The sequence below is a fragment of the Nanorana parkeri genome, unplaced genomic scaffold (assembly GCF_000935625.1).
Source record: "Nanorana parkeri isolate BGI_ZX_2015 unplaced genomic scaffold, ASM93562v1 scaffold1819, whole genome shotgun sequence".
Lineage (NCBI taxonomy): Eukaryota > Metazoa > Chordata > Amphibia > Anura > Dicroglossidae > Nanorana > Nanorana parkeri.
The window spans coordinates 266,308-274,833 of NW_017308087.1; positions in this window are offsets into that span (position 1 = coordinate 266,308).

An 8,526-nucleotide genomic window follows, 5' to 3' on the forward strand; every position below is an offset into this window, starting at 1 on the left:
CAGAACTTGTGGACCAACTCTGCCTTTTCCTTTGGGCCTCAATATTCAAATGTGGTATGTTTGTCTCCTATCTTTAAATAGCCTCATTGCCACTATATTTTCTTATATTTTTTTTATTAAAAGTATTTTTTTCCCTTTTTTTTCCTTTTTTATAAATGTAACAATTTTCAAAACTTCATTTTTTAAATTGTACAACAGCAAAATGTTTCCCAGCACATTCACCAGCCAGCATGCAAAAAAAACTTGTCTAACTGCTAAGGTTAAAAACAGAGGTTTTAGATACACGTCTTTTGCAGAATATGTGAAAGCCGCACTGCCTCGTCAAGGCCCCTCTATATAATGCGGTCCTAACTCTAACCTATGAGAGTCTCCATCTTAGAGCACATGCAGCAAAAGATAGAATTGGGTGCAGGTTTGTCAGGAGGCAGCCAAACCCCTTAAAGGTACAGGGACACACAAGGGACCCCGCACATCACAACAGCAGCTGAGACCCTCAGTGTGTCACTGCACCAAATCAGTTAAGCAAAACAAATGACTATCTTTTGCTGCAAGTGCTCCAAGATGGAGACTCTCATAGGCTAGAGTTAGGACCGCACTATATAGAGGTAAAGTGTAAATTGTGCAGCGCTAGAAAATAAAGTGCTTGATATAAATAAATATGTGAATATATATAAGGTGACTTGGCAAGGCAGTGCGGCTTTCACATATTCTGCAGAAGACCTGTATCTAAAACTTCTGTTTTTAACCTTAGCAGTTAGAGTAGTTTTTTTTTGCATGCTGGCTGGTGAGTATGCTGGGAAGCTTTTTGCTGTTGTACTGTATAAAGCCCTTCCATGTGCACCTTGCTTTAGAGCTGGTTATGAGTTGATGAGTGCGTTCGTCATTTGTTTTGCTTGATTCATTTTTTAAATGTTATTTTATTTTTAAACTAGGGGGCACTAACCTTTTTTTTTATTTACAGGGGCTTTGATACTTTGTATCTATGAGGAGAATACAGCATTCTCCTCAGAGATACTTTGTATCAGTTTGTAACACACAGTGCTGCAATCCGGCGTAGTGACTGTTATGGCTCTGTGATCACAGCGATCAGCTATTGCTGTGATCACAGCGATCAGCTATTGCTGTGATCATAGTGCTGTGACCACCTAATCTGCTGTTGAGAGTCTGCCTTAGACCCAGAAGGACCCAACAACAGCAGTATATCAATGAAAGCTGGTCCCTTCACACACCAGCACTCATTGTACAACATGACAGGATTATTCTGTCGCGGGTTGTTAATGAATTGAAAGACCGTGACAGAATAATCCAGTCATTGGTCAGGAAGGGGTTAATGTGAAATTTGGCTTTGTTGAATTTCAAACAAGATTCGCTGAACTCTTGGCAAAGTGAACCTTGCCAAATTTACCCACTGTTAATCACAACATGTTGATAACTTTTTTTGGTAAGAATCATCATAATTTTATATACATATTTTATTACTTGTGTTCTTTTTACTACATTTTATTCCCATTTATTTCAAATTTAACATAAGAGGAATGTTTTTACTTCTTGTTATAATGGTGTACTTTATCAAAAATCTTTTTAATTTATTAAACTCTTTTTTTCCTCTGTTAGAAGAGGGGGGGGGAGAAAAAAAAAGGAGAGATATGATGGAGGAATGCAAATAGAGACAAAAGTAAAGTGTAAAGTGGTCACAGAGTTGTAAATGAGAAATTAGGTACCTCCCTCTGAAATTGAATGGGTGCTAAAAGAAAGAGGGGTAAAAAAAGTTTAGTACATTAAAAAGATTTTAATAAAGCAAATTAATGAAAAAAAATTATATAAGTGGTACGGTGAGACCCGAGAAATAGAGTGTCAGAGACCTGCTGCTTCTGCGCATGCGCCAAGCCGGGGTTCCCGTAATGGGCCTGTGCACATGCGCGCGCCAAGGACTGTCCGTGGAAGAACGCTCTCCAAAAGGCTCAAAGGAAGTGACACTCTCCAAAAGACTCACAGGAAGTGATGCTATCCAAAAGGCTCACAGGAAGTGACACTCTCCAAAAGACTCACAGGAAGTGATGCCATCCAAAAGGCTCACAGGAAGTGACACTCTCCAAAAGGCTCACAGAAGTGATGCTATCCAAATCATTTCCTTCACTATTTAAACCCAGACTCCACACCTACTCATTGCTGGATTGTCTCTTCAACCGCCCTGACATCTCCTGATCCTTGTTTCCAGTACCATTGATTATCGACCCGGATTGACTTTGACCATGTTTGCCTGCAGCCTGCCTTTGACCTCGGAACGTTTGACCATTCTTGTTTGCCTATACCCTTGACCTCGGATTGCTTCACTGGACTGCCTACGCCTTCTCCCTTTTGTACTTGCTCTGCCTGCTCGGTGTGACCTCGGCCTGTTGACCTCGGATATCAAGATTTACAAGACCCTGCCGCAAAACCAAGGAGTGGCCTGCACGGTGGAACCGCCTCTGGCCCTCCTGCCACTCACTGTCTATAAGGACTCTGTCCCCCAATACCAGAGTCCCTAGGACACGAGCTGCAAGGGAAGCCTCCTCCCACATCCAGTCTCCGCACAGGTACGTGATATAGAGTGAATATATATATTTTTAAAGAAAATAAATCTCAATGAGCTTAACTATTATTATAATGGTAGTAGACTTAAAATGGGCATTACATAAATATATGAGGAAAAACGTAAAAAACTAGTAGCAAAAAAGTCTAGTTGATATTTGTTCCATGTCCGCCAAGAAGAATTGTGGGTATTGTTGGCACTTGATGCAAAGTAATAAAAAAATAATTGTAAATAGATGACTGAGCTTAATTTCAGCAGTGAATACATTCATTACAGAAGATGCCAGCTTATTAACATATCTAATGAGGAAAATAAATAATATTCTAAGTTCCCCCTCCCAATGGCAAACAAATTCATTTGAAAACTGTGTTTTCAATCATTTGAAGCATTTCTAGAAAAAACCTGCAGATTTAAACATTTTTATATTTTGTTATAATTCAATAAATGCTGTATTACTATTATTATTTACAATTAATTCCTAATGTTTGCGGTTTGTATTTTTGCCCCTTCAACGTGAAGCCCTATAGTGGCTGGAACAATGTCTTAAAATTGTAATTAAGTTATAGGTAGCCACATGGTAGTTCAGTGCTTCCTTATAATCAGGGCCAGCACTAGTATAAGGCTGCATAGGCAGCAATCTGAGGGCATGGGGTATGATGTACCTTTTGCCTGTGTAGGCAAAAATCCTTGCACCGGGCCAGGGCACAGCCCTGGTCATCCCGCACAATGGGGGACCAACAGAGTGGCTGCTGGGTGGTTAAGCTGTGTGCAGAGTGGCCGCTGGGTGGTGCTGCTTGACAGCAAGATGCTTCATTCTTCCATAAACACAGAGTGATCACCTGGGAATGTCTTTCCCCAGAAACAAGGCTTGATAGGGACTGTTTTGCAGAGTGCACAATGGATCAAGAGAATAAGGATCCTCTGAGCTATTTCCCAGAGTATGGCAGCTCGGACAGCAGCAGCTTGGAGGAGAAGGGTGGGTAGGAGAGGCTGACAGAGGTGAAGAGGCCACCTCCCTGGGCCTGATGAACTCTCCCAGACTGTCAACCAACCGGCCTTCCTCTCCACCCCTTCTAGCTCCACCATTAACTGGGAGAAAAGGCTCATCCAAATCCCTGGAGGAGGTGTCCCTGGAGGGGGGATGGTAGCCCCCTCGGTACTGATCATCAAGTAGTTGGGGGTGGAAGAAGGGGGTACTGATCAGAGGAAGTGGCGGATGGTAGAGAGGGGTACTGATCAGGAGGAGGTGGGGGATGGTAGAGGGGAGTAATAACCAGAGAGGGGGAGATGGTAGAAGAGGGAACTGATCAGAGAGGTGGGAGATGGGGATACTGATCAGAAAGGAGGGTGCATATAAAAGGAGGCTACTCATCAGAGAGGAGGTGGGGAATGGAAGAGGGGGGGGGGCATTGATCAGAGAGAAAGTGGGGAATGGGAGGAGGGGAGGAATTGATCAGAGAGGAGTTGGGGGGGCTGATCAGAGAGAAAGTGAGGGAGGTGCATATGGGTAATACCATTTACAAGGATAATTATTTCAGGGATCAGGTTTATAGATTAGTCAGACATGGAGTTACTTGTAACATTCAAGTAACTACTGAACATACAATTCTCTTGTATGTGTTTGATTATCTGTCATATCTGTCATGTTCTTGTTTTATAGGATTAGCCTTCCAGAGAGTTTAACCCTTTCGCTGCCAATGCCTTTGTTGCGTGTTTTTTTTTTTTTGCACATGTTATAATCCACATTTTAGGCCTGAAAATTACTCCCAAAAAACTCCCAAACATTATATATTTTCTAAAAGATAAAGACCCTATAGAAAAAAATGGGAGCAGTGGTAAGTTTTTATGTCACATGATATTAGCGCAACTCTTCATCAACCCCAAAAGTTTGTAAAAAATTCACTTAATTTTAGTGCCCAAAATCACACTATAAAACCATTTGTTTTGTAAAATGTAAAATATGAGGTTACAACTAGTAAATAGATATCTAACGTGCCTCGGTTAAAAATGTGAAATGCAAGAAATATGGTACCCCAAATTGTCCATAGGCGACACTTTAAAAGCTTGTACAGGTATCAGTTTAGAGATATCTGTGAATATTGGCCCTGGAATTATTGCTCTCATCAGCGTCATTTTTGTACGTAGGTGAACCTAACACGTGTTTACAATAATATGCACAAAGCTCCTGGGGGTGGGGACTTGAATTTTTTTTATTTTTACATTTTATTTAATCTTATTTTTTTAAACTTATTTTTATTTTTTACATTGCTATCACATAGGGGGCTAAGAAGCCCCTTATGTGATAGCATACTAGTGGTGACAGGTACACTTTAAGGTGACACTAGGGCTCTATTAGAACCCTTGTTTCATTTTCTACTCCAAAGAAGCTACTCTAGTACACATTCCAATAGCTTCTTGCTTGGCTTCTGCAGCCGAGCAAAGACAGCTTATGGACCAGAAGTGATGCAATGGTCCCATTCAGCAGAGAGGAGATCAGTGAATCGGACTCCTTCCCAGCTTCTTGCCAACACCAGTGATGGTGGTCCAGGGCCCACAGGAGGGGTAGTGGAGCCCAGGAAGCAAGGCGGGGGATGTTGGATGGGGAAGGGTGTGCACTATCAGCCACTAGAAGCGATCTGACAGCAGCTCTGCCACAAGAATTTCTTCCAGTGTAAAGCCGACAGTCAGCTTTTACACATGAAAAACAGAGTCCCGGCAGCAATATCTGACAAGAGTCTGTTTAAATGGGCCTGCTGCTAGTGGCATATGGCATATGTTGATGGCAGTGAAAGGGTGTGGAAAACAAATGCAGTTCTTCCTCCAGAATCAAGGTAAAAAAATAGAAGGGGCGCCCCCCGACTTGGACATGGCTATAAAATGGTCCAGCATGTACCAAGACAACAAAGATGATTCTCCTCTGTGGAACAGCTGGTTGCCACAGTTCCAGGGTGGAGATCTGGGACCATTCGGACAGGATATGATTCGGCCATGGTTCAAGTTCCACAGTGGGTAAATTAAGCTCTTGTAGGATGTTGTATGCCATAATCTTGCAACACTCATCAAGGGGCAAAATGCTCAGACAGGATCCAGCGAGATCTGCACTTCGATGAAATCCAAGGTTCCTCTTTCCCTGGCCTTAGCCAAGATCTCCTATTTTTTGTTGAAAAAGATGAACATAACATATCTATAGGCTGTGTTAAGCTGGGTTTCCTGAAACCAGGAATGCGATGAACTCTGTCCAGTTCAATGGTTTCAGTAGGGGAGTTTCCTAAAAGCATATTGAAAATGCCAGTTACAGTTGGGCCCAGGTCAGAAGAATTCATTGTTTTTGGGATACCCCATATATTAATATCATTGTGGCTATGGCAGTTTTCCTTGTCATCCAGTTGAAGACCCTGGATAGGGTTCTGTTGAGATCCAAGTCTTGAAGCTGTTTAACTGTCAATGCCAGGGTGGAGGAAGTTGATTCAGCTTCCTCTAAACACTCATCCCTCTAGACACTCTTGACATATCCTTTTTGTGGAAGTTCTGTCATCAGCATAAAAAAGTAGCACTGAAAGATGTCGACCTGACGGGGTTCTTGCTGATCATCTCTGTTAACCGATAGGTCCACGTCAGCTTGATGGTCTTGTTGTGGCAGGAATGAGGCCTCCAAATAAATAGGACCCCATGCCATTTTGGGCACATGGGGATCTAGTTATGTTTTGGACGAGTTCTTAAAAAAGGTTCTGATGTAATTTCTGATTGCTGGAGTAGAGAGTTGGGTGGGTGTTTGCAACCCCCTCCTCTTTCAATTCCTGCCCATAGTGAAAATGTAGAATAAGAGCATTAACATATATTCCAACTGCTAGTCTTGGGTATAGTGCCAGAGCTCCAACAGCATGCATCTGGTCTCTGCCATGAGTAAGCTATACCCCCTATTTTCTACAAATAAAAACAGTTAATTGAGTTATATTTTAATATGGTACATAAAGCCAGGGAGCTATTAAACTACCTAAATAAGAAGAAATATTGTTTGAGGCTTGCAGTAAAAGCTGTCAATGTCATGCCCTTATAATTAGCAGCAGATCCAAGGCTATGCTTTTGTGCATGCTTATTAATTTGGCAAACTGTGACTAATTTGTCTGTGGTAGAGCATAGTACTGAACACATTGGTAACATAACCATATGTCATTGCTCATAGGTTAAATGATCAATGTAATAGTACATGTATTATTATAAAGGAGAAGGATAAAACAATACAGAGGTACACAGGTGGGCTAAAACGAAAGTAATTAAGGTAAATTTGAACAATCTGTGCACGCAAATAGCATATTGAAGGTTTAGACCCTCTGTTAAGTTTTTCCCTATTGGGGACATTTTCCATCACTAAATATTTTGTTGCACCACCATTAAGAAAAAACTATTAGTAACCTTACTAAGGATTAGAACCTCCATTAGGATTTTACTTCTGCCTTTGTCCTCATTGGTTAGAACTGTAGTTCCTATTGTGACCACAGGTAAATGTAAATTTCCCCAAACAGGGACACAATATAAATCTGATTGAGGGTTTACCCTTTCGGACCATATCCAAAACAAAAAAAAAGGCAGGGAATCTAATTTACTGCCACAAGGCTGATTTAAGGAAATACATGATGCTTAATGGCTAAAAGACTTGCAAGTTGTAGACATAATATTGTAATAAATTAAAAATGACTGTCACATTTTATAATGCTGTAATGATAGAGATGTTATAATAATGCTCGGGCAAGTATAGGGAGCCATGTCAAGAAAAATACAAATTAAAACGTTTTTGCTGTTTAATCATGTCCATTAAAAGCTTAAATACCACATTGGTTACACTCACAAATCTACACTTTTTCTTCCATTACTGTGACTCTGTATGGTGCCTTAGGATACCCCAACAATTTGTTTCAATATTGAAGGCAATCCTCACGTTGGTGAGCCTAGGGTGGCAAAGAACTTAAACATAACTCTAGACATTGCTGAATTTAGGAAAGGGGCACATGGTGTTTTTTTAGGTAAAGTCAGTTGCAGAGCTATGTAATGACTGAACCCCCCACCTGTTTGGTTCAAATTTGCACTTCAGAGCATGGAAAAAGTTTGAACTCAAACATAATGCAAGTCTATGGAGCTAGAACTTTAAGAATCAATTTACCCCATTATGAAGGCTTATATGCAATTTATTGCCCATAAAAAGGGTATGGGAATTTGGGTACTACCCTGGGGGACATGAATCAATAAAAAAAAACTTTAAAAACATACTATTTTAAAGGAGCAGTGATTTTAACATCACTTAAAGTGAAACAATATAAAAAAATAATTATTTTAAATATCGTGTCTGAGGGTCCCCTTAAACTGCATGTAAAGTGGCATATCTGTACAATGTATAGAACCTGCTGCAGCAAAAATGAAATTTCTAAAGAAAAAAAAAGCGGGTGGTTCCCCCTCCCAAACAATACTAGACCCTTTAGGTCTAGTAGTAATGTTAGGAGGGACCCCATTGAAAAACAAAAGTGTGGGGTTCACATGACCTCAAAGTCATACCAAGCTCTTAAGGTCTTAAGGTAAGAATTTTAAGGATTACCCCATCCCAAAAATGGGGGATGGAACCTGAGTTCCCGCCTAATATTCCCAACCAGACCCTTGATCGAAGCACAGGCCTGGCAGGGCAGGAAAGGGGGGGGGGTGAGCGAGCGCCCCCCCCTCCCTTACCAGGCCACATGCCCTCAGTACTGGGAAGGTGCTTTTCCTGTGGTCAGGTGCAAGGCTTTAGCCAATCAGGGCTCACAAGGCACTGTACAGTGCACAGTGCCCCATGGGGCGCTCGGCGGACAAACAGCCCGCCAAACGCCCCGACAGTTCGTGTGTTCGCCAAACACACAAACTGCTGATGTTCAAGTCAAACTCATGATTGACTCGAACATCAAGCCTATCCCTAGAGAACATGAGTA